This window comes from Dromiciops gliroides, chromosome 4 (genome assembly GCF_019393635.1).
Source record: "Dromiciops gliroides isolate mDroGli1 chromosome 4, mDroGli1.pri, whole genome shotgun sequence".
Lineage (NCBI taxonomy): Eukaryota > Metazoa > Chordata > Mammalia > Microbiotheria > Microbiotheriidae > Dromiciops > Dromiciops gliroides.
Genome location: NC_057864.1, coordinates 71,985,412 through 72,010,581, shown reverse-complemented (window position 1 = coordinate 72,010,581; position 25,170 = coordinate 71,985,412). Strand labels below are relative to the sequence as shown.

Below are 25,170 nucleotides of genomic sequence, written 5' to 3'. Positions count from 1 at the left end.
TGGTGCTTTATCTACTGTGCCACCTAGCTGCCCCCCAGAAGATAACCTTTAAAGGGGAAGGCTGTTGTTTGTCCTTTACTCTCAAAGAGGACCATGACATTGGGAGGTGATGTCATGACTTGCAGTGAATTGGATTTTAAGTGAAGGAGGGCTGTGCAAAGTTGCCAACCTCTCTCCTCTAAAGCTACCTGGGTCTAGTGGAAAGGGATAGGTCAGGACAACAGGTGATAGCCCTGGATGTTTAAGGCAATTGGGGTTAAGTGACTTGCCCAGGGTCACATAGGTAGTAAGTGTCTGAGGCGAGATTTTAACTCAGATCCTCTCAATTTCAGGGCCAGTGCTCTACCTACTGCACCACTTATTCGCTCAGAGGGGAAGGCAGTAAGTAGTATTTGGGAAGACAAGAAAAGACCTCTTGTAGAGAGTGACATTTTAACCAAGACATAAAGGAAGCTAGAAATTCCAGTAGACTGAAGGGTGAGTGGAGAACGTTTTAGGCAAAGGCAGCAGCCAGGGCATAGACCCAGAGGCAGCATATGGAATGTCATATGTGGAACAAAAAGTAGTTGGTATGACTGAACTATAGTGATTCTTAAGGGGATTAATGTAATGTAAGGGATAGAGTACCAGCCCCAGAGTCAGGAAGACCCGAGTTGAAATTTGACCTCAGATACCAGCTGTGTGACTCTGGGTAAGTAACTTAACTCTGTTTGCCTCAGTTGCTTCATCTATAAAATGAGCTGGAGAAGGAAATGGCAAACCACTCCAGTATCTTTGCAAAGAAAATCCTAAAGGATCACAAAGAGTCAGACACTAACAATAACAACAATGTGTAAGAAACCTGGAAGAGTAGGAGGAAGCCAGTTTATGAAGAGTTTAAAGTGTTATTCATTCTACTTTCACAATCTCTCTCACCTTAGGCTCTTTCAACTAATACAGCCACCACCCTAGTTCAGGCTCCCATCACCTTTACCCAGATTACTACAATAGCCTATATTTGTCCTGACTCTCCAGACCACTTTAATGCGCCAATCCTATCTCCCTTTTCTCTTCCCTTCTGTTCTGTTGCCTTCCCCCATTAGAAAAGTTCTATTAGGGTAAGTTCCTTGAGGTCAGGGATTGTCTTTTTTTGTTTGTTTGTTGTTAGCATAGTTGTCACTGTTCAGTAGTTCAACTGTGTCCATCTCATCAGGGACCTGTAGAGCAAAGCATGCCAATACTGTCTATGGGATTTTCTTGGGAAAGATACTGGAGTGGTTTGCCATTTCCTTCTCCAGTGGATGAAGGCAAACAGAATTCAAGTAACTTACCCAGGATCACATAACTAGTGAGTCTGAGGCTGGATTTGAACTCAGGTCTTCTTGACTCCAATTCCAGTGTTCTACCCACTGAGCCACCTAGCTTAGCATGGGACCCGGCATATAACAAATGCTTTATCCAATTTACCTTAATCTCCTAATTCATATCCCTATCCCAAATCTCCCTACTTTCTAATCCACCCTCCATAAAGCTGTCAAAGCAATATTCTTAAAGGGCATGTTTAAAGACTATTGTCTATAGACTATTTTATTTGACACTTAAAAATCCTATCTTCATATTTTGGCTCAAGCCCACACCTTGCCGGGTTATTACACATTGTAATGATTGGAATGATGTCACCTGCTGGAGACTTACAGTAGAAGAGTTCCACCCATGAAGCGAAGGTCTTTGAGGGCAAGACCAGGAGTCTTTTCTTTGGCGTCAGGAAGTGACGTGGGCTAGTGGGAGGAGGAAGGAAGAGACTGGCGCTCGGGCTCACTCGCTTTTTCCTGAGGATGCTGGTGGAGAGCGGAGCTAGAAATGCGCTCTCCCTTTAATAGATAGGAATCTAGGCCTTTCTCTCTCTCTTTACCAAATTCTTTTTCTCCTTAATAAATGCTTAAAAGTCTAACTCTTGCTAAAGCTTATAATTTATTGGTGACCACTCATTAGATATTTTAGACAGTTTAGCTAGAATTTTAGCCCTTAACAACATTATTCTCTTTGACCTACTCTAAAATTGAACCAAGATGAACTTCTGTTTCTCACATGTCATCTCCATGTTTCTGTCCCAAATACCTGAAATATATTTCGTTCCTGTGGAAAAAATGCACTTTCTCCTTGATTCAGGTTCTTAGAACTTCTAGCTTCAGCCTCCTTCAAATGAAGCTCAATTCAAATGATACCTCCAACATGAGGTCTTTCCTGATGTTTCAACTGCAAGTGTCTCCCCAACCACAATTACCTTGTATTTATTCTCTTACACTGTGTAAACGATAAGCAGGAGGAGTTCAGAGAAACCTGGAAGGACTTACATGAACTGATGCTGACTGAGAGGAGCAGAACCAGGAGAACATTGTACACAGTAACAGCAACATTGTGTGATGAGCAATGATGATAGACTTGGCTTTTCTCAGCAGTGCAACAGTCCAAAACAGTTTCAAAGAACTCATGATAGAAAATGTTCTCAACATCCAGAAAAAAGAACTGTGAATTAAGAATGCAGATTGAACTATACTGTTTCTATTTTGGGGCTGGTTTTTTTCCTTCTTTTCTGAGGTTTTCCCCTTGTGCTCTGATTCTTTTTTCACAAAATGATTAATGCAAAAATATGTTTAATGTGATTGTACATATATAACCTATATCAGACTGCTTTACGTCTAGGGGAGGAGAGAGAGAAGGGAAGGTGGGAGAAAAATTTGGAACTAAAAATCTTATGAAAACAAATACTGAAAACCATCCTTATATTTAACTGGAAAATAATAAAATACTTTTATTAATTGAAAAAGTAAAAGATTCATACCTTTTGACCCAGAGATTCCACTACTAGACATCATGTATGGCAAGGAGGTCAATGACTAAAAGAAAGGCTTCATATGTGCCAAAATATTTATAGCAGCACTTTTTTGTTGTAACCAAGGACCATGGTTCCACAAAGGTTCCCTTATGGTCTTTTCCATCATGCTCCAGTCAGACACAGTCTGCAGCCCCCTACAGTTCTACAGGACTTGTCTTGCCTGTCTTATTCCCCACCTCACTTTTCCACAATGGAGAATCTCCATAGACACACCCTATTTTTAAATCAAACACAGCTGTTTGATGAGCTGGGTTAGTTCTACCCTGGGGACCTTGATAACCTACTAGAACTAATTTTTTTTCTTGGCAGGGTAATGAGGGTTAAGTGACTTGCCCAGGGTCACGCAGCTAGTAAGTGTCAAGTGTCTAAGGCCGGATTTGAACTCAGGTACTCCTGAGTCCAGGGCCAGTGCTTTATCCACTGTGCCACCTAGCTGCCCCCTAGAACTCATTTCTTAATGATTACCATACCTCTCCCCTTAGCCACCTCATCTTAATGATTCTGAACCTCTGGTTTGCCATTGTTCAAGCCCTATTCTCTATCCTCTATGCTCCTTTATTCTCATCCCCCTCCCCTCCAAATCCATCCACTCTCTAAAGCTACTCAATCCTTCCATTTTGCTCTCTGAAATATCTACTCCATAAGTAACAGGCTACATTTCATCTTACATTTTTATCATTCTTCATCCCTCCATTTTCTTGTACCTTTGAAGACCTAGCTTCCCACCAATAACATAGTTTCCCTGGCCACCCTTTTTAGCACTGGTTATACTTTATTCATACTCCCAATTCTCTGTTGTAGTAGGGGAGTTGGATTACTCCTTGTTCCCCATTGCCAGTTCTGGGCTCTTCCTTAACCAAAATCACTCAGTATCTCTTTCTCCTTTGAGCTTCATACAATCTATATTTGGGCAGCTGGATGGCCCAGTAAATAGAGTGCTGGAACTGGCCTGGAGTCAGGAAGACCTGAGTTCAAATCCGGTCTCAGACACTTCATAGATGTGTGACCCTGGGCAAGTCACTTAGTCCTGTTTGTTTCACTTATCTCATCTATAAAAGGATCCAGAGAAGGAAATGGCAAACCACTCCAGTATCTTTACCAAGAAAACCCCAAATGGGGTCACAGACTCAGACACAACTGAAACAACTCAACAACAACATTTATCGCCCAATATATATTTGTCACCCAATTAGGATTCTGGTGGCTTTTGTCTACCAACTTCTCTTTGACCTACTCTAAAATTGAACCAAGATGAACTTCTGTCTTTCACATGTCATCTCCATGTTTCTGTCCCAAATACCTGAAATATATTTCGTTCCTGTGGAAAAAAAAAGAAGACACTCTTCTTCCTTCCTAAATGAATTCAGCACCTGACTTACAGTCTTTCTCTCCTCTATAATGCCTGACCTCATACTAAGGCATTTAGATAGATAGATAGATAGATAGATAGATAGATAGATAGATAGATAGATAGATAGATAGATAGGTAGATAGATAGATGGATGATAGATACTGCTTCAAATACTCCAACATCCCAATTCCTCAATTACTAATTTCCCTTATTCCACTCCTCCATCCCACCACAGCTACACACAAAGATGGTCATATCTTTAATTTGGCCATCACTAGAAAATGAACCACTTTTATACTTATAAAATCTGAAATTCTTTTATCTGGTCACAATCTTTTGTCAGTCCATTTCTCCTTTGTAATGCCAAATCCTCTTCTCTGTCCTCATTGATATGCCCTTCAGCCTCCTTAGTTATTGTCCCATCCTGACTATCCTCTCTTCCCTTTTTTATCTTGACTACCTCATGAACCATTTCAATTCTATACTGTCCTCTCAAGCCCTTTGCCCCTTTATCCTATTAAAGATCTTGCCATTCCAAATACCAGTCTTGTGTTATACCTACCACCCTCTCCCTTTGCTCCTACTCATGTGCTGTTGAACAAAGCTAAGGAAACCATAAAACCACGTTAATCAGAGTGCTACAAATTTATATTATATAATTCCAACTGAGCCCTCTTTATTGGAAGCCAATCTTTTTACACTTTCCTATTCAATTCACCATCCCACTCACCACGGAGACTTTCCCCAACTTTCTCATCCCTTCTCCAACCTCCCAGAGCTCCCCCACCCTTTACCCTCTCAAGCTTCCTCTTCTCTCCTCCTCATTTACATCACTCAAGGGCCTTCTGTTATAGAAATATAGAGCAGGGACCTGGGAGTCAGGAAGACCTGAGTTCTGGCCTCAGATACTTGCTAGCTGTGTGACCCTGGGAAAGTCACAACTTTAGTTTCCTCAACTGTAAAATAGAGATGACAATAGCACCTACCTCCCAGGATTATTGTGAAGATATATACTTCAGGTTGTAAGGATATATACTTTAAATGAGATAATACTTGTAATGCACTTAGTGCAGTACTTGACATATAGTAAATGCTAAATAAATGTTAGCTTCTATTATTATGCTCACTTCACATGAAGAGGTAGCCTTTCTCCTTGCTAAAACTGACCCCTCTAAACACACAAGGAGTCCCATTATATTCCATCTTCTCCAGCAGATTGCCTCTTCTGCCATCCTCACTTTCACTAATCTACAATCTATCTACTGTCTTCTTCCCTTCTGCCTGTAAACATTCCAATGTTCTCACCATCCTCAAAATACAGATGATAAAGGAGAGGGAGGAATAGCTGATACTTGAGCCTCACTCTCATCTGACTGTTGTCATTTGTCTTTCATTCTTGAAGAGGACTATAACACAGGGGGAGGTGATGTCTGTGACTTGTACTTAATTAGATTTAAGTGAGGCAGGTCTGTGCAAAGTGACCAGTCTCACTCTCTCCTCCCAAGCTATCTATCTGGATCCAGAGGCTAGAGATGGCTCCAGATGCAGTGGGAGATATGGGCCTTTTAAGCTAAGGCTTTTTACAGGTCTCAGTATGCCTGAGGCAACACCCATTCGGTGATTAAGGTTAAGTAAGAAAGGAGGCAAATAAACACCTCTTTCACCTAGTCAAAAGAAAATAAATAGATAAATAGGAGTGAGGGTAAGACCCTCAGGGTTTCTGGCCAAAAAAAGATACAATTGCTATTTAGGCCCACTCTGAGTGATCAAGAGTCCAAACTCTCATCTGAACTGGTCAGACAAAGGAAGAATAGAAAATATATTTCACTTAACAAGGAAATAGGAGGCGGGTACTATTATTATCCCTATTCTCCAAATACAGAAGCTAAAGTAGACAGAGATTAAGTGAGTTGCCCAGAGTCATACAGCTACTAAGTGTCTGGGGATGGATTTGAACTCAGGTCTTTCTGACTGCAGGTCTAGTGTTTGGTATAGTGTTCTATCCTCTGTACCACCTAGCCACCTACATAACAGAAAAGAGAAGATTTGAAAAGGATGGCATATAGCTATCTTCATTTATTTGGAGGATAGTCATGTGGAAGTATGATTAGATTAAATATTCTGGAAAGCAATTTGGAACTTTGCCCCATCAAAATAACTAAACTGTGCATACCCTTTAACCCTGCAATGCCACTACTTGGCCTATATGCCAAAGATATCAAAGAAAGAAGAAAAAGACCCATATCTACAAAAATATTTATAGCAGCTCTTTTTGTAGTAACAAAGAACTGGTAACCAGGGGGGTGTCAATGAGTTGGGAATAGCTTAATAAATCATTGTATATACATTAATGGAATATTATTGTGCTTTTTTTAAATTTGGAAAGTAGAGAGCAGGGGTAAGGGTGATAGAAAACTATAGAAGGAATCATAGACAAGCACAATAACTTTCAAAGATCCAGTTGAGTTTATTATATATATTTACCAAAAAAGGCAAGTGCTCCATAATAGAGAGTCATAGTTTCAGGTTCAATTCTTTTCTTATTTTTAATGTGTATGGAAATACTAATTGGTGTTAAGTTCAGAATTTTTCAAAAAGAAAATGGAAAAAAGAAATAAAAATTTAAGAGAGGAGAGAGAATGAGGGTGAAAGAGGTTAGACTGTTTTCTTAGCCCCAAAGGGGAAACCTAGAAATATTATGTTGTAGTTGCAAAGAAAGAAACTTATTTTGCCTGATGATAATGAAAAATTTCTGAATAATTAGCACTTCTTCAGGGTGAAATTGACTGCCACAGAGGTAGTGGGTTTCCCTTCACTGAATGTTTTCTTTTTTTCTTTTTTTTTAATTTCTGCATTAGTCATGTTGTGAAAGAAGAATCAGAACAAAAGGGAAAAACCTCAAAAAAGAAAAACAAAAGTAGAAAGAGCATGGTTCAATCTGTACCTTCACTGAGACTCAATGATCAGCCAAACATTAGGAATTGACCTGAAATTACTTAATGTGGGAAATGTGCCCCCCCCAAAAAAAAGCAGATTGAAGTTGTCTGGGGAACAATTAATATCTGGGAGGTGAATTCAGATTCAGCTGGGAGAATGGAAAGGTGCTTAAAATGCCAATATCCACAAACAGGGGTTGGGCTCCTCTCCTCCCCCTCCCCAGCAAACAGGATCACATGATGAGAGAGACCCAAGGCTGGTCACATGGGGAAGGAGGGAGTTTGGGGGGGGGGGATTCCCTGTGTTGCTTCCCCCATTGACTATACTGCATTCCAATTGACTAGTTTTGGGTGCCAGTGTCTTGGCATCCAGATTGTAACTGAGGAAGAAGGGAGGGACCAGCCAGGTTAAGAGATAAAAGGAAGCAAGTCACTTAACCCCAATTGCCTTACCAAAAAAAAAAAAAAAAGAAAAAGAAAAAAAGAGATAAAAGGGCTCCTGAGTCCCACCTCCGACACCATTCCATTAGGGAACTGGCCTATTCTGGAGAGAATGTAAATAAAGACCTTTGATACTTCTCCAACACTGAGTCCCAGAAATTTTTTAATAGGTTTTCTCACACTTAACATGTTGTGGGTGCCCAATAAATATGTATCAGAAAAAACAATATTAAGCAACAATTCATTTCACCAGCCAGCTGTCGGCTGGAAACACAATTCATTCATCCTTGACTTAATATGAAATTGATGCAATGTTGCTATAAACCAAGAAGCAGGTTCTCAGACTACCAGGTCAAAAGATAGACTTGCACAAACCCAAATAATGCCATGGTGGGCAAGTCTTTTGTTTGTATGTATGGGCTGTATGTAAATGCCTGACCTCAGTCAAGACAGACTGTGCTGAGTAAGGCATGTAGGGCATATGTGGTTCCTCAGCTCCTACTCAGTGGTTTCTGACCTTTCTCAGATTTAATTGCTTGGGATCAAATGAGATAATATTTATAAAGTGTGTAACACAATGCCTGCCACAGAGCAGGCCCTACATAAATAAATGCTTATTTCCTTCCCTTCCTGACCCCTACCTTAGTAGATTCAGATGAAATCTTCATGGATGAAACCTTAGAGATCATTTAATACAACCCCTAGCAGACAATTAAAGCCCATAGAATTTGAATGTTGCCTTAAGGTAACACAGGGTATAGAATAACAGGATCAGGATTCAAACAAAGGCTCTCTGAATCCAAATACAAAAGTATACTATGCTTGTTCTGAATTGTTAAGTGTTAACTTTGGTCAATTTTTTAGTATAAAAATTCAACATAGCATTGCCTAATGTGTGCACTATATACTCAGTCAAGCCATGTAGGGATAAAAAAAGAAGAGTTTATAATGTAGGTGGTCAGAACTGACACACCACAAACTTCAGAACAGTAAGTTAGTGTTTAATAGAACATACATGAAATAAAAGCCTGTTTCAGGCAACATCATAGGAGGGAGTGAAAAACTAAAATAGAAAAAGTTCAAATCCCCCCAAACCAAACCAAACAAACAGTAGAAGAGCATCCTGAAGGAGTAACAGGATCTTGAAAAGTCCCAGGGAAGAATGAGTCCTGGGATTCATTCCCAGATCTTGAGGTCTAAATGATCCCATTATTTGGTGGCGCCAAATCTTTGTGGGTCACAGTTGATCTCTCCATGTACCAAGGTGGCCATGAGCAGAAGCAACACCAAGAACAAGAGAGCTACAACAAAGATGGTGGCAAACGCTTCGTGGTCACTGATTCTCATCACCAGTCAGGGAGGGAGAACTGCCCCATACCACTACCCACTTAATGTTCCCTGGCCCACAAGCTCTCCCTCCCTGAGAGCCCCATGCAGGTAGGAGGGATTACAAAATCTTTGTTCCTGAGAGGCTGTCTCCTTCTTAAATAAGTCTGATTTGACACTTTCAGCTCTCCTTTGTTGCCAGAAATCAAATCTCTTCCTTAAATCTCCTGGTCCTCCCTGGGGAGAAGTTATCAAATGATTCCTGGCTATTATATTGGCAGCCATCCACTGTTGTCTTTGGCCGCTGGGACCTGCATCTCTGCTTGGTGTTCCCTCTGCCAGGCTCAGCCACTGCTCCCTGTTCTGGGCAGGACAATGGCCACAGCCCTGTGAGAGGACAGAATGCACTGCTGCTGCTGCAGAGGCTGGCCTCTGTCCGTAGTATGGCAGATCCACTTCTGCCCCCTCCCCACCTCCACCCCATGTAGAAGGTTGCTGGGGGCAATGAGGCCCACTGGCCTTCTGTGAATGACAGGAGTGCTATGGGTGGTGCTACCCTTGGGACCTGACTCTACTATCCTGTGGTAGGGAAAAGACACACCTCTAAACCAGTACATGTTCCCTATCTGTCATTTACTCTGTACTCTGCAGGGATGACTTAGTAGAAGCTTCAAGAAAGAGAGAGAGAGAGAGAGAGAGAGAGAGAGAGGAGGGAGGGAGAGAGAGAGAGAAAGAGAGACAAGGAAAGACAGAGTTATAGTTTATAGTTTGGGAACAAGAATATATTTTTCAAACTGATACAGCACATCTGCTTATTGTCAGCTAATTAAATGGGGTATAAATGACACAACTGTCCACACCCCCAATTCTAGAAATGTCTCTGGGGTCCTGGGAGAATTTAGCATTGACCATTCAAGGCCTTGCCCAGTAGCTTGCATCAAAGAATCACCACAAAATCCATGTGGCAAAACTCTGGTTGGCTTCTCAAACGCCAAATCAAAAAACAAACAAACAAAAGAGTTTCTTCAGGATAGTTATTAGACAATTGTAAAATTCCAGAGATCTGCTTTGGTTTGCATTCTCTCACCCTTGGTATCCCTGATATCAACAGCTGGCTGTGTCCATATATAAGTATAACACCTGAGGATTAGGTTCAGCTGTGTTTTCTTTCTTTCTTTCTCTTTCTTTCTTTCTTTCTTTCTTTCTTTCTTTCTTTCTTTCTTTCTTTCTTTCTTTCTTTCTTTCCTTCTTTCCTTCTTTCCTTCTTTCCTTCTTTCCTTCTTTCTTTCTTTCTTTCTTTCTTTCTTTCTTTCTTTCTTTCTTTCTTTCTTTCTTTCTCTCTCTTTTTGAGGCAATTGGGGTTAAGTGACTTGCCCAGGGTCACACAGCTAGTAAGTATCAAGTGTCTGAGATCAAATTTGAACTCAGGTCCTCCTGACTCCAGGGCCAGTACTCTATCACACTGCCCCACCTAAAAAGCTCTTTCCTCATTCACATATAAATACAACAACCTTAAATCTGGGAACCATCTTTCAGTAGCTGAGGCAACTGGTTGATTATGTATGTAGTTCTAGTAAGAGCAGAACTTAACTAGTTAGGAGGGAAGGGGGAGGGGGAGGGGAGGGCAAGGCAGGGGAGGGGTGGGCAGGGCAGGGGAGGGGAGGGCAAGGCAGGGGAGGGCAGGGGAGGGGGGGGGGCAAGGAAATACTTATCAAGTACTACTCTATGCCAGACACTGTGCCAAGCCTAGGAATACAAAAACAAGGATTCAAGTAGCTTTCATTCTAATAGAGAAAAGACAAGACTTAAAGGGGATGAAAAGCTGAGTGGAAGGGACGGTAGGTATATGCAGAGGTTAGGATGGGTAGGTAGTGGGTAGGGACCGGGTCTGGTGAGATAAGGTGAAAAATTCACCTATTGGAGCCCAGGACTTCTCGGTGACAACTTGAGTTTCCATGGGAGGAAGAGAAGGCCAGAGTGCAGATTTGGAGATAACTGGCCAGGAAGTGCAGAGTGGGGTGGGGACCATACAATTAGGAAGAAGGCCTAAGGGACTGGAGTCCCAAATTCCAGTGGGTGGAGGAAAAGGTCAGCCAGTGCAGGTGGCATGGTTTAGAGGTGGCCAGCCAGTGTTCAACCCCCACATAAATGAAAAATCCCTTCTTCAACATTCCCAACCTTTGAAGACCTCCAGTGAGGAGGAATCCACTACCCTCTAAGGCAGACCATTCCACTTTTAACATCTAGAGCTAATTGTTAGGATGTTTCCCCTTACATTTGGCCTAAATTTGCCTTTTTTACTTTTTGCTCCTGTTTCTGACTAGGTTGAGTCCCAATCAAATTTGTGACATAAGCAAAGCTGACTTTTTAAGAGGTTAGAAAACCTCTTGCCTCTTTGGCACCGTTTGGTACCTTGCCTATCTTGGTCCAGCATTTTCATTGCTAAAGCCATCATCCAGGGACTTATTTCTCATCTTTCTATTTCATCCTCTCTCCTCTTTTCATTGACATTTACTTATACATTTTGATTACATAACATTTAAAAGTTTTTGCACATATTCATTGCAGTTAAAGTCTGACAAGAAACAACTAAAAAAAGAAACTTTGCAAAAATTTTCTATTATAAAGGTCTAACATTCAAGATATATAGGAAAATGATTCAAATATATAAAAATAAGAGTAAAGGTCTGACCATGTCAGCCCTTTCCCCCTGCCTGCCTCCCCCAGACACACAAAACTCAATAAACTCAAATAGTTCCCTATTGCCTGGAGAAACAAATACAAAATGCTCTGTTTGGCATTCAAAGCCCTTTACAACTTAACTCTCTCCTGCCTTCCCAGTCTTATTATACCTTACTCGCACTCTTAGATCTAGACTGTTCCATGAATAAGACACTCCACCTCTGCTTCAGGTATTTTCTCTAGCTGTCCTCCATACCTGGCACGTTCTTTCTCCCTCCTCTTATACTTTATCTCACCAGACCCTGTCCCTCTCTCCCTCCTTCTGGCTTAGACCACTGACCTCCCTGGCTTTCTTTAAGTCCCAACCAAAACCCCACCTTCAACTCACAGCCTTCCCTATCCCCTCTTAATTCTAGTACTTTCTCTTTCTTCATTATTTCCTATTTATCCTGTATATAGCTTACTTTGTATATATTTGTTTGCATATTGTCTTCTCCATTAGATTGTAAGCTCCTTGAGGGCAGAGACTGTCTTTTGGCTCTTTTTGTATCCAGAGCACTTACAACAGTGTGTCACACAGTAGGCACTTAATAGGGGCAGCTAGATGACAAAGTGGATAGAGCATTGGCCATGATGTTGGGAGGATCTGAGTTCTAATCTCAGCTCAGGTACTTACTAGCTGTGTGACCCTGGGCAAGTCACAACCCCAATTGCCTTAAACATCTGGGGTCATCTCCAGTCGTCCTGATACATATCCTGCCACTGGACTCAGATAGCTCTGGAGGAAAAAGTGAAATTGATGACCTTGCACAATTCTCCCTCACTTAAATCCAATTCAGTATAAGTCATGATATAACCCCAATGTCATGGTCTTCTTTGGAATGAAAGACAACTTAATAAATAATTAATAGATTGAAAGTACCTAAAAGATAAAAAGTTGAAAGATGTAAACAGGCAGTTTTGAAAAATAAAAGAAAGGCAGGTTATTAACAAACTATAAAAAAATCCATATCACTAAAAATAAGGGATAATGTTAAATAATAAATAAGGAACACATAAGTTAAAACAACTCCGAGGTTCTACCTCATACTCAGCCTGGTAAAGAGGAAAAAATGATAATACAATCAGGATTTAGAACTGGTTTTATCTGCATTATCAAAGAGTAATTTATTGTTACTGCTTCATTATCAGTGTGGTAGGGAATCTCCTGGGGAGCACCCACTGGTATCTATGTTTTCCTCAGAGCTCCTTAACATTTTTAATCAGTGACTTAGATAAAGACATGCTCATTAAATTTTCAGATAACACTAAGCTGGGAGTAATACCTAAGACACTTGATTGACAAAGTCAGAATCCAAAAGGGTCCAGAGAGCATTGAGCTAAATCTAATACAATAAAATTCAGTAAGAATAAATGTAAAGTCTTGCACTTGGGTACCAAAAAACCAAACAAACCCCAACCCCAATGTTGAGACTCTAAGATGGAAGGGGCATGATTAGATAGCAGTTCTGAAAGAGATCCGGTATTTTCATTGGACTGCAAGGTCAACATGAGAGGGGGCAGTCAAAAGAACTAATGAGATGGGGGGCAGCTAGGTGGCGAAGTGGATAAAGCACCAGCCCTGGATTCAGGAGGACCTGAGTTCAAATTTGACCTCAGACACTTGACACTAGCTGTGTGACCCTGGGCAAGTCACTTAACCCTCATTGCTCCTAATAATAATAATAATTTTTAAAAAGAACTAATGAGATCAAAGTGAAGCCAGCTTCTAGGGAAAAGAAGGTTGGTCTCATTGTACTCTACCCTTGACAGAACTCATCTGGAGTACTGGTTTCTATTCTGAATGTCATGGTTTAAGAAAGACATTGAGAATTTAGAGAGTGTGCAGAAGAGGGTAAGCAGGATGGAAAGGGCTTTGAAAACACAATATACATATGAGAATCTGTTGAAGGAAATGGGTAGCAAGGTGGCTCAATGGATAGAGCATTGGGCCTAGAGTCAGGAAAACTGAGTTCAATGTGGCCTCAGACACTAGCTGCACAACCCTGAGCAAATCACTTAAGCTCTGTTTGCCTCAGTTTCTTCATCTGTAAAATGAAATGTAAAATAAAATGTAAAAAAACTACCCCCCAGGGTGGTTATGAGGAGCAAATGGGATTATCTATGCACAGTGCCAAGCACATAGTAAGCGCTATATAAATGTTAGCTGTTATTATTTTTATGTTTAGTCTAGGGGGTGGGGAGAGCATGATAACTATCTCAAGCATGATAACTATCTCTGTCACACAGAAAATGGATTCAGCTTATTGTATTTGGTCCCAGAGGGCAGAAGTAGGAGCAGTGAGTAGAAGTTACAAAAAGCCCAGTTTAGGCTTGCTGTCAGTAAAAACTCCTCAGTAATTAGAACTGTGTAAAATTGGGTTCCCACTCCCAAAAGGTCTGCAAGTAGAGACTGGAGGAGTCCTCTTCAGGCATGTTTTACTATGCCTGTCTTTTGTGCATAAGCTAGTTGCAGAGGTCCCTCCTTTCCAGTCTTTAAATTCTGTGATTCTGTGAGGTAATTTGTGACTTTCACAGGTAGCAGTATCCTGAGAGCAGGATCAGATGTGTTAAAGTCCTAAAGAATGGAAGAAATGTGAGTTACTACTAAACTTTAGAGCAAAGCTTCTTAAACTGTGGGTCATGAACCCATATGGGGTCACATAAATGAATGTGGGGGTCACAAAAAATTCGGCAGTAAATGTTGGATTTGTAAAACTATTTTATATACCTATATACCCAGGGTCATGTAAAAATTTCTTGGATGAAAAAGGGTCTTGAGTGGAAAGAGTTTAAGAAGCCCTGCTTTAGAGTACTAGGCAAAGACATAAATAATCAAAATCCTAATGAAAGAGCTCATTCTTCACATTCTTCAATCCTGACCAAGATAAGTTTTGTGCTTGTTCTCTATAGAATTATTGGAGAATGTCACAGTTTTATAATACTTTAATTTAATTTTTAATTTTTTTCCTCAATTACATGTCAAGATATTTTTTTGAGTTCCAAATTTTTCTCCACCCAATCCCTTTCTTCCCTGCTCCCTAGGCCAGCAAGCAGAATGTCACACTTAAAAACAGGTAGTAACTAGCTGTGTGACCACAGGGAAGTTATTTCACCTCTATGGGCCTTATTTCCCTTATCTCTAAATTATCTCCAAACTATTTTGGAGAGTCATTCCAACTTTAAGATTCCCTACAAGTGTTGGTTTCTGCTTTACCTGTTGTACCTTTGGATAGACAATATAATCTAGAAAACTTCCTAGTTATCAAGACTCTGCTTGTGGTTGCTAAACTTTCCTTTATCTTGTAATCAGAATGTAACTCTGGTTGCCAAATAAACATGCTGTTTATGTGAGTCCAGATTGGTAGAGGTGCGACACCATGTATCTGAGTGAGGGGAGGAGTTTAGGTTAGAGATATTCATTCTTTGAGAAAGCCACATGGGTGCCATATTCTCTTTGGGACTAAACTCCAGAGAAATGAAGACAGAAAGAGGAGAGACAGAGAGACAGAGACAGAGACAGAGAGAGAGAGACTTAGGAATCTATATACATGTAGAAAAAGTCATTTCCTCAACATACCCTTGATTTCAAGCTTCCATCCACAGAAACATTGGAGAATTTCCCCTTAGATGAGATGTCGGACTCTCTTTTGGTTGAACTTTGAGCTCTCAACTTGCTCATCTAAAGAATTTATTCACTTGAATATTTTCTGTTATATTTTTTTTTCTACATTTCTTTTTTTCTTTTTCTTTTTTTGCGGGGCAATGGGGGTTAAGTGACTTGCCCAGGGTCACACAGCTAGTGTCAAGTGTCTGAGACCGGATTTGAACTCAGGTACTCCTGAATCCAGGGCCGGTGCTTAATCCACTGCGCCACCTAGCTGCCCCCTTCTGTTATATTCTAATCTGAAGAACTGCAATTTATGTTTCCGTTTTTCTGGGATAAATGGGTTTACTTACTATTCACTATTTGTGATGGTCTTTTGTGTAACTAGCCTCTGATGGGAAAGAGTCAAGACAGATAGTGCAAGCTAAGGGCTAGTGACCTTGGAATTGGCTTTTTATTTTGAATCCAAAAAATGTGCCTCTAGACCAAAACTATTTAAGGAAACAGATATCATTCTTGTCCAGTACCCCTCTCAAATAATGAAGGAAAGGATGAGGGCCCTTCTCTTGTTCCCTTTAAGGTAAGAATCTCTGTGTCCTTATATTGTTAAGGATAATGTTTGATTCACTCCTACAAAAATGACACTCCAACACCAGGTGAAGAAAATTAGATTTAATGAGTATTATAGTACAGGAAAAGAGATATTAGTTTTGCAGCAGCAATAAAGTAAGCAGCCTAACAATGTAACTATTAAAGCAAAAGCGACCACGATGTAAATATTTAGAGGGAAATACATCACCAAATTGAGGAAGCACCAACTCCTGGATCCATTGGCTGGGGGTCCCGGTACAGCATCCCAGAGTCCCGTTTGGGAATATCCGGGACAGAGCGTCCTCTCACGGGTGAGACTCCAAAGAGGCGGGGGCTTTACTTTGACTTATATAGGACTTTAAACAAAAGTGGCTTGAAGCCACCAATAGCGGCTTGTATGATGAACTAATTTTATGACTGACACCAAGTGAGTTCATGTAGGATCACTGCCAGAGAAGTTGGAATAAACATTTAGTTTCTCAGGGCATACTCCTGAGGGGGAGCCAACCTGGAATTGTTCATAGTCCCTAGGAATGGCTAGTTCCTGGGAACCTTAGGCAGTTAATCAGTGAGATATGCCTAGAAGGGACCTGGCCAAGATCCCAGCAGGGTACCCTCCTTCACGTTCCCACTCTCGGTCAAAACCGGGACATTATTTCCTCCACTAGCTGGGGAAGGGATGCGGGTGCCAAGGTCGCACTGAGCCGCCGATGAGCCGAGGTCGGGCCAGGTGGCCTACCCCTGACCTACCTACCTCCCCGGTAGGGCGCATGGAGGGCTCGCAGGAGGGGCCCGGGCTGCGACTGCCCCAGGAGGTGTGGATGCAGTCCTCAGGCACAGCTCGGTGCTGCCTTCGGGAGGCGGTGCAGGTCCGGGGCTACGACTTCAACCTCAGCCTGGACTATGGCGCTCTCCTGCGTGCCTTCGCTACCACCAGCTTCCAGGCCACCAGCTTCGGCCGAGCCGTGCAGCAAGTCAATGCCATGATTGAGAAGAAGCTGGAGCCCCTTGAGGAGGAGGAGGAGGAGAACCACACAGATCTGAACCCAGGCCGTCAGCCAGTGAGTAGCTGCACCATCTTGGGCTACACGTCAAACCTCATCAGCTCTGGTGTACGAGAGACCATTCGTTACCTGGTGCAACACAATATGCTGGAGATTCTGGTGACAACTGCAGGTGGTATAGAGGAAGATCTGATCAAATGCCTGGCACCCACATATCTGGGAGAATTTAGCCTGAAGGGGAAGGACCTGAGACAAAATGGCATCAATAGGATTGGAAACCTACTTGTACTCAATGACAATTACTGCAAGTTTGAGGACTGGCTAATGCCGATTCTGGACCAGATAGTTCTGGAGCAAAATACAGATGGGGTGAAATGGACCCCATCGAAGATGATTGCACAATTGGGCAAAGAAATCAACAACCCTGAGTCTGTGTATTACTGGGCCCAGAAGAACAACATCCCAGTGCTAAGCCCTGCTCTGACAGATGGGTCTCTTGGGGATGTGATCTTCTTCCACTCATATAAGAACCCAGGACTGGTGTTGGACATTGTGCCTCATCAATGCTCAGGCCATCTCTGCCAAGTGCACAGGCATGATCATCCTCGGGGGAGGCCTAGTGAAACACCACATTGCTAATGCTAACCTCATGAGGAATGGGGGCCGATTATGCTGTCTATATCAACACAGGCCAGGAATTTGATGGCTCAGACTCAGGTACAAGGCTAGATGAAGCTGTGTCCTGGGGCAAGATCTGAATGGATGCAAAGTCAGTTAAGTTGTATGCTAATGCCTCTCTTGTGTTCCCTCAGTTTCTGGCAGAGAATTTTGCCCAGAAAATAGGTGCTTTCACTCCTGAGAAGAACAATGACTGAGCAGCTGGTTCTAACAAGGATCTGGAAGCTGGGGGTTCTGGGATCTGACCCCTCCTATTTATTGTCTCACATTTACTCCCCAGACATCCCCAACTTTCATTGTGTCCCAGCCAAGGTCAGCAAATACCTAGGCCTGAGATACAGGTTTCTTTTGGGGCAAGTAATGGTACACATTCCTAGGGCCAATAAAGTCCATGAGTCCCATGCAAAACAAAACAAAAACCAGGGGCGATTTGCCACATTAAACTATAGCTAGAGTTCACAGAAAACATCTGGGAGTTCATAGAGGGGGCAAACACAGGTCTGTGAGCTAGGCCTATGCCTGGATGATCTTCTAATATTCATTTACCTTTCAGTCCTATAGAGAGAAGTGGGAATGATTCCGGAGATATTTATCAGTGCCTCTCACAAGCCACATTTAGATTATTTATGTGGACATATACACCCTTCATTGACACATCTGCACTTTACAGTAAGGTCAAAGGTTTCTAGATCTGGGGAATGGAGGGATGTCCTTAGAGTTAATCTAATCTAATTCCCTCCCCAGATGTGGAAATTAAGGTTTGGGAAGATGGAATGACTTCCAAGGAGAGAGGCATAGTGATGAAATGGGAGAATCTGGATTCAAAACCCTACCTTCTGACTCAAAAACCATGTCTGTTTCCACTTTACCAGATGATCTCTTAAGCACTATGGGAAAGGATACTTTCTATAGTACTTCTTGCTCTCCAAACTCATATTCTGAATTACAATGAAATTTTCAGATGTGGAAATAGTATCCTCTCTGATAGGTTAGAAATTTGAAAATGATTTCCAATGGAGTGCAAATTCTCATAGGTCTGCCTTTCACAGGAAATGGAGAAAACACTTTAACCTGTACTTAATGGGGTCCTAAAGCCCCCAAATCTCTCCCTGTCTGCCACCACCAGCACATTGGTCACCTTACTTTATTATACACCTAGAAATTCCAACAATAAGAGAGTCATTTGGGTAACAAATTTCTTTCAATCACAACTAATTGTAATTCTCCTAATTGGCAGGTGAGATCTTAATACTAAAGGAAGGGAAGTTGAGTTGTCATTAGCAGGTGGAGGTGGTGCATAAAGTGGGATGAGAAAGAAAGGTAGAGGTCATTTTGAATCCTAGGCATGGCATAAGTGTAATAGAGTTTGAATGAAGAGTCAGAGTGGACAGACTTGGGGCAATGAGGAGACAGCAAGTGGGCATAGGGTCAAGACAATAGAAGAGTGAAAAAAGAGGGGGTGGGAGACCAATCAAGACAAACTTTACTTATTTTAAAGTACATCTCAAGTATTAGGTTGGGGCACCTTCTGACCCTAGTAAAACTAGGAAGTTTTATGGGAAGATCATGGGACACATGTTCTTGCTATTATATTTTCATTGCTTTTTCCAACTTACTCATGTGGTTGCATAAAGCTTTGGTATTGTGTAACATGAGTCACCTGAGACTGTGTGGGACCTAGGTGCTTTAATAACAATAAAATTTCTAAATGAGAGATTAACACTAAGTTTGACAAGTATTCTAGAAAATGTTCCAATTAAATTTACACTAAAAGATTAAAGGCAACATTTGGGCAGAGAAGCACTTTTGTTAGTTATTCTTCAACTAATTTCAGTGTTGTTTTCAGCGAATCTCAATGTTAGCTCATTAACTAATCTTCAGACTTAGAACTGAGAACAATATGGGACAGTGGGAAGAGTGCTAGCTCTACAGGCAAAGGATGTTTGTTCAACATTTACCTTTATTTACCTTTCTCTGTAATCTTTGGCAAATCACTTCCCCTTGCAGGGCCTCAACTTTCCTTGCTTACAAATCTGTTAGGTTAAGTCAGAGGCTCTGAGAATTGACCTGAAGAGTGTAGAGAGCAATGGGGCCTCCTCAGCCGATTCCACAATAGTTTGCAGATTGTGTTTCCTTTCCTTTCCCCTCCTCCGACTCTCTCCCAAACCATTTTCTACCTCCTGCCCTTACCTTCAGCATTGTAAATAATTCTTTTCATGGTCTGCATAGATAACCCTGGCAGATGAGAAACAAAAAGACCAGCCAAAATGTGAAATAACTTTCCCGAGCTCACTTATTGTAGTAATGAACTGACCTAACACCACAGTACAAAAAGTTATCTACCGGGGGCAGCTAGGTGGCACAGTGGATAAAGCACTGGCCTTGGATTCAGGAGTACCTGAGTTCAAATCCAGCCTCAGACACTTGACACTTAACTAGCTGTGTGACCCTGGACAAGTCACTTAACCCTCATTGCCCTGCAAAAAAAAAAAAAAGTTATCTACCTTATTAGATCCTTGTAGGCTATTGCTTCTTTCATGTTTGTATCTCTGCTCCCTGGTACGATGCCAAGCAAATAGCAAGTACTTAATAGGTTCACAAATTAAGAACTGGAAGAGGGCTTTGAGGCTACCTAGTCCAATCCCCTCATTTTACAGATGAGGAAAATGAACCTGGTTCTTCCGAGTACAAATCCAGTGCTCATTGACTCATTGCCATGGTGCCTTTAAATGTGGTGGTGGTAGTAGTAGTAGTAATGTAGCAATGTAGTGGTTGGAGTAGTAGGAGTCAGAGTAGCAGTAGAAGTAGTAGTGCTAGTAGTAGTAGTAGTAGTAGTAGTAGTAGTAGTAGTAGTAGTAGTAGTAGTAGTAGTAGTAGTGGTATGGTATCAGTACTAGTAGTAGCAACAGTAATAGTAGCAGTAGTAGTGGTGGTAGAAGTAGCAATAGTGGGAAAAGCAGCAGTAGTAGCAGTAATAGTAGTAGTAGTAACTGACAAAAGATCATAAAAATTCAAAAGGAGTTCAGAGATCACTTGGTCTAACTCCATTTTGCAGATAACAAAACTAAGGTCCAGTTGTCCAAGGTCCTCTGACTCCAACCAAATCCAGGACCCTTTCTACAAGACCACACTACCTAGAATGCATAAAGATTTACAAGCTCTTTACATATACTATCTCATTTATTCCTCACCATAATCCTGTGAGGTAGGGGACTACAGGTTTTATTTTCCCCATTTTACAGCTGAGAGAACTTAGGCTCAGATAAGTCAACTGACTTACCCAAGGTCATGTAATTAGTAAATGGTTAAGGAAGAATTCAAACCTATGCCTTCTGTCTCCCAGTGGAGTCCTCTTTCCACTTTGTCTCTCAAGAACTGAATTTAAGATCAAAAAGAAAAGGCAATTACTATTGTAACCTCTGTCCCATTCCCATTGGTATGGGAATGTCTCCTTACATGAAGGTCCTGCCCTGCATGAGGGGCTGGGCAGAAATGGTGAGAGTTCTCAACCAATTCCCCTTAGGGACTCTTTAAGCCACAGTCTTCTTGAGTATAGAATTGATCTTTGAGAGAAAAGAAGAAAGAGGTCAACACCACTTCAGGTTGCTAAAAGAAAAGACTGGGAAGACAAGAGGAGCAGGTGATCTCCATCATGTCCCTATTCCCAACTTGCCTCTTTTTGTATCCCTAGTTGGGGCCATGACAATTCTACCCAAGTTAATTTATTTATTCCATGACATTCCAATAAAACTATCAAAGAATTACTTTATAGAGCTAGAAAAAATAGCATGAAAATTAATCTGCAAGAATAAAAGGTCAAGAATGTCAAGGGAATCAGTGGGGGGAAAAAGGCTAAGGAATGCGACCTAACAATTCCAGATTTCAAACTATATTACAAAGTGGTAATCATTAAAAACAAACAAAACACACACACACACACACACACACACACACACACACACACACACAAAACCAACAACACTGGAACTGGCTAATAAATAGAGTGGTGGATCAGTGAAATAGATTAGGCATACAACTTGTCATTGTTTAGTAGTGTCTGACTTTGTCCATAGGGTTTTCTTGGTAAAGATAATACAGTGTTTGCCATTTCCTTCTCCAGTCTGTCCCCATTCTTCAGAAGAGAATCTGAGGCAAATAGGGATTAAGTGACTTGTCCAGGGTCACAACTAGTAAGTGTCTGAGGTCTCCTGATTCCAGGCCTGGTGCTCTATCCACTGTACCACCTAACTGCCCCTGGGTAAGCAACACAGCAGTAAATTACCATAGCAATCTAGTGTTTTATAAATCCAGGCTACCGGGGAAAGAACTCAAAATTTAACAAAAATTGCTGGTAAAACTAGAAAGTAGTTTGGCAGAAATGAGGCATATACTAACATTTCACAAGATAAAGTTTAAATGGATAAATGATTTAGACATAAAGAATTGTATCAAGTAAATTAGGGGAACATGAAAAAATATACCTGTCAGATCTAAGGATAAGGAAGAGTTTATGATCAAACAAAAGATAGAGAGAATTATAGGAAATAAGATAATTTGGATTACATGAAATTAAAAAGATTTTGCACAAACAAAATGGACACAGACAAAATTAGAAGGAAAACAGGAAACTGGGGGAAAATTTTGTAAGTTTCTCTGATCAAGGTCTCATCTCTCTAATATAAAGGGAACTGAGCCAAATTTATAAAAACAAAAGTCATTGCCCAGTTGATAAATGATCAAAGGATATAATCAGTTTTCAGAAGAAGAAATCAAAGCTATCAACAGTAACATGAAACATGCTCTACATCAATATTGATTAGAGAAATACAAATTAAAACAACTGTGAGATACCTCCTCACCCCTATCAGATTAGCTAAAATGATAGAAAAGGGAAATGACAAATGTTGAAGTGGATGTGGAAAAATTGGGACATTAATGCATTGTTCGTGGAGCTGTGAACTGATCCAACCATTCTGAAGAATAATTTGGATCTATGCCTAAAGGACTATAAAACTGTGCATACCCTTTTGACCCAGCAATGCCACTACTAGGTCTATATCCCAAAGAGATCCAAGAAAAGGGAAAAAGACATATATTTAAAAATATTTATAGCAGTTCTTATTGTGATGGCAAAGAATAGGAAATTGAGGGGATGTCCATCAGTTGGGGAAATGGCTGAATAAGTTTTGGTATGTGATTGTAATAGAATACCATTGTACTATAAGGAAAGATGAGCAAGATGATTTCAGAAAAACCTGGGAAGGTCCACATGAATTCATCCAGAGTGAAGTGAGAAGAACCAGGAGAACATTGTGAACAGCAACAGTAATAATGTAAGGATGATCAACTGTAAAAGACTTAGCTACTTTGATCAAGACAATGATCCAAAATAATTCCAAAGGATCCATGATAAAAATTGCTATTCACCTCCAGAATGAGAACTGATGAACTCTGAATGCAGAGTGAAGCATACTTCTTCTTACTTTCTTTAATTTATTTTGGTTTTTTTTTTTATTTTGTTTTGAAGTAGGTGAATGGGGTCAGCCACTCTTCCCCAACCCAACTCTTAGGATGGAGATCAAAACAGTCATATTGGAAGAGAGGATGAGGTTGGGCCAGGTTTTGTAGTTCCCTTTCATACATCCATTGAGTTAGTAGCCCTTCCAGTTCCATAGTAACAGGACATTCCACCATTTCACTATGTAAGTCAGTGGATGAGCTGCACATGGCTGGAAGCAGGAGTTTCCTTGCCCCTTCTAAATTTCCACATAGTTGCCCAGAACAGGAATAGTGTATCTGGATGCCTCTTTCTTTTTTTGTGTGTGTGAGGCAATGAGGGTTAAGTGACTTGCCCATGGTCACACAGCTATTAAGTGTCAAGTGTCTGAGGTTACATTTGAACTAAGGCCCTCCTGAATCCAGGGCTGGTGCTTTATCCACTACGTCACCTAGCTGTCCCCTGGATGCCTCTCTTTTTAAAAACCTCATCTTTTATTTATATCAAAGGGTTATTGCACAGGGGTATTTTCGTTTCTATATCTTTCAAGGCATCTTGAATGATTTTGATGTAAGGATGGGAAATACTATTGGAAAAGAACCTTTCAGGTGGCATCTTGCTCTACTGAATCAAGTGCTTTTTCATAATCAACAAATGATCATGGTTCACAGGACAGGGCAAAGGGTTCCTGCTATGGCTGGGAAAGAAATTGGACTGTTCAAGCAGCAAGAACGAAGGATATCCGGAAGATGACCTGATGCATCCTCATGATGGACATCAAGAGTAAGTTAGGGAGTCCCTCAGTGGTGACCTTCTAGGATAAAGAGGACAAGAGCTACTTAGGGTAATAAGGTAGGAAGGGGTTGAGGTCCGCATCATTGGAGAGAATGGTCATTCAATAAGATCAGATCCATCTGAGTATTTGATTCTAAGATGGAAAAGAGGCAGAAAGGGGTAGAACATACGTCAACAATTTGTCATACTCCTTTTTCTTTTTCCTTCTTGCTTTATTTCTCTCCTTCCAGCTAGAGACATGATTTCACATTATTCTCCCCTCACACACTATATTACAGGAAAACTGACATACTTGCCATTCCCCATTTGTGATATTTCATCGTCTCCATATCTTTGCACAGGCCATCTTCCATGTCTACAATTCTCTCTGTCTGTGTCTCTGTCTCTCTCTGTGTCTGTGTCTGTGTCTCTGTGTCTCTCTCCTCATCTCTATTTCTTGGAATTCTAGTTTCTTCTGAGGCACATCTTAAATTTACTCTCTAATAAAAGGCCTTTCCTGACACTCCCCGCCCCAGTTCTCTCCTCCTAAATTATTTTGCAGTCATTTATATATGCATATACATATTTAAATATTTGCAAATATCAATCAGTCAACAAACCTTTATTAAGCACCTACTATGTGTCCAGCACTGGGCTAAGGTGGGGATACAAAGAAAGGCAAAAACACTGTCTCTACCCTCAAGAAGCTCAGATTCTAATGAAGGAGATAACATGGAAGCAACTATTGATGTACAATATATATATACATATATGTATGTATGTATATATATATATATGTATGTATGTATAAACATTTCTCTAATCAGTAGAATGTAAGCTCCTTGAGAGAAGAAAATCTCTCTCTAAGGCAGCCATTTTCACTTCATGGAGATGGATGAATGGATGGATGAATGAATGAATGAGAGAATGGATAGATAGGAAAGATAAATAGATATAACAATGACTACTCTGGTGCCCACTACCTAGAGGCCAAATTATATTCACTCCCTCCCCAGTACCCTTAAGGAGGGTTGGGAGTATCTAGTCTCTACCATTGGATCAAGCCCCCTCTGGTTGTGTTCCCTCAATTTTAGGGAGTCCCCACACCCTAGTTCCATTTAACCATTTCATAGTCAGATTAGCTTTTACCAAGGAATATTTACTTTAAATATATAGCAAGAACAAACATAACAATATTTTACCACCACCACCCAAACACCTGAGGTCCCCTAAATCTCCCCAATAAAAGGAGTCTATGATCACAGCTTAATTCATTTCCTGTTTATTAAAGTTCAAACCCATCTTGGATTTGGGTATCAGCACCCTGGTTTCTCGGAGCTTCCCTACTGGGCTGGAAGCACCATCCAGC

At 41.0% G+C, this 25,170-nt stretch overlaps 1 pseudogene; it reads left to right on the top strand.

The window, feature by feature from the left end:
• Window positions 1-16,558: 16,558 nt before the first annotated feature.
• On the top strand, window positions 16,559-17,727 carry LOC122754613 (annotated as a pseudogene).
• Window positions 17,728-25,170: the final 7,443 nt, after the last annotated feature.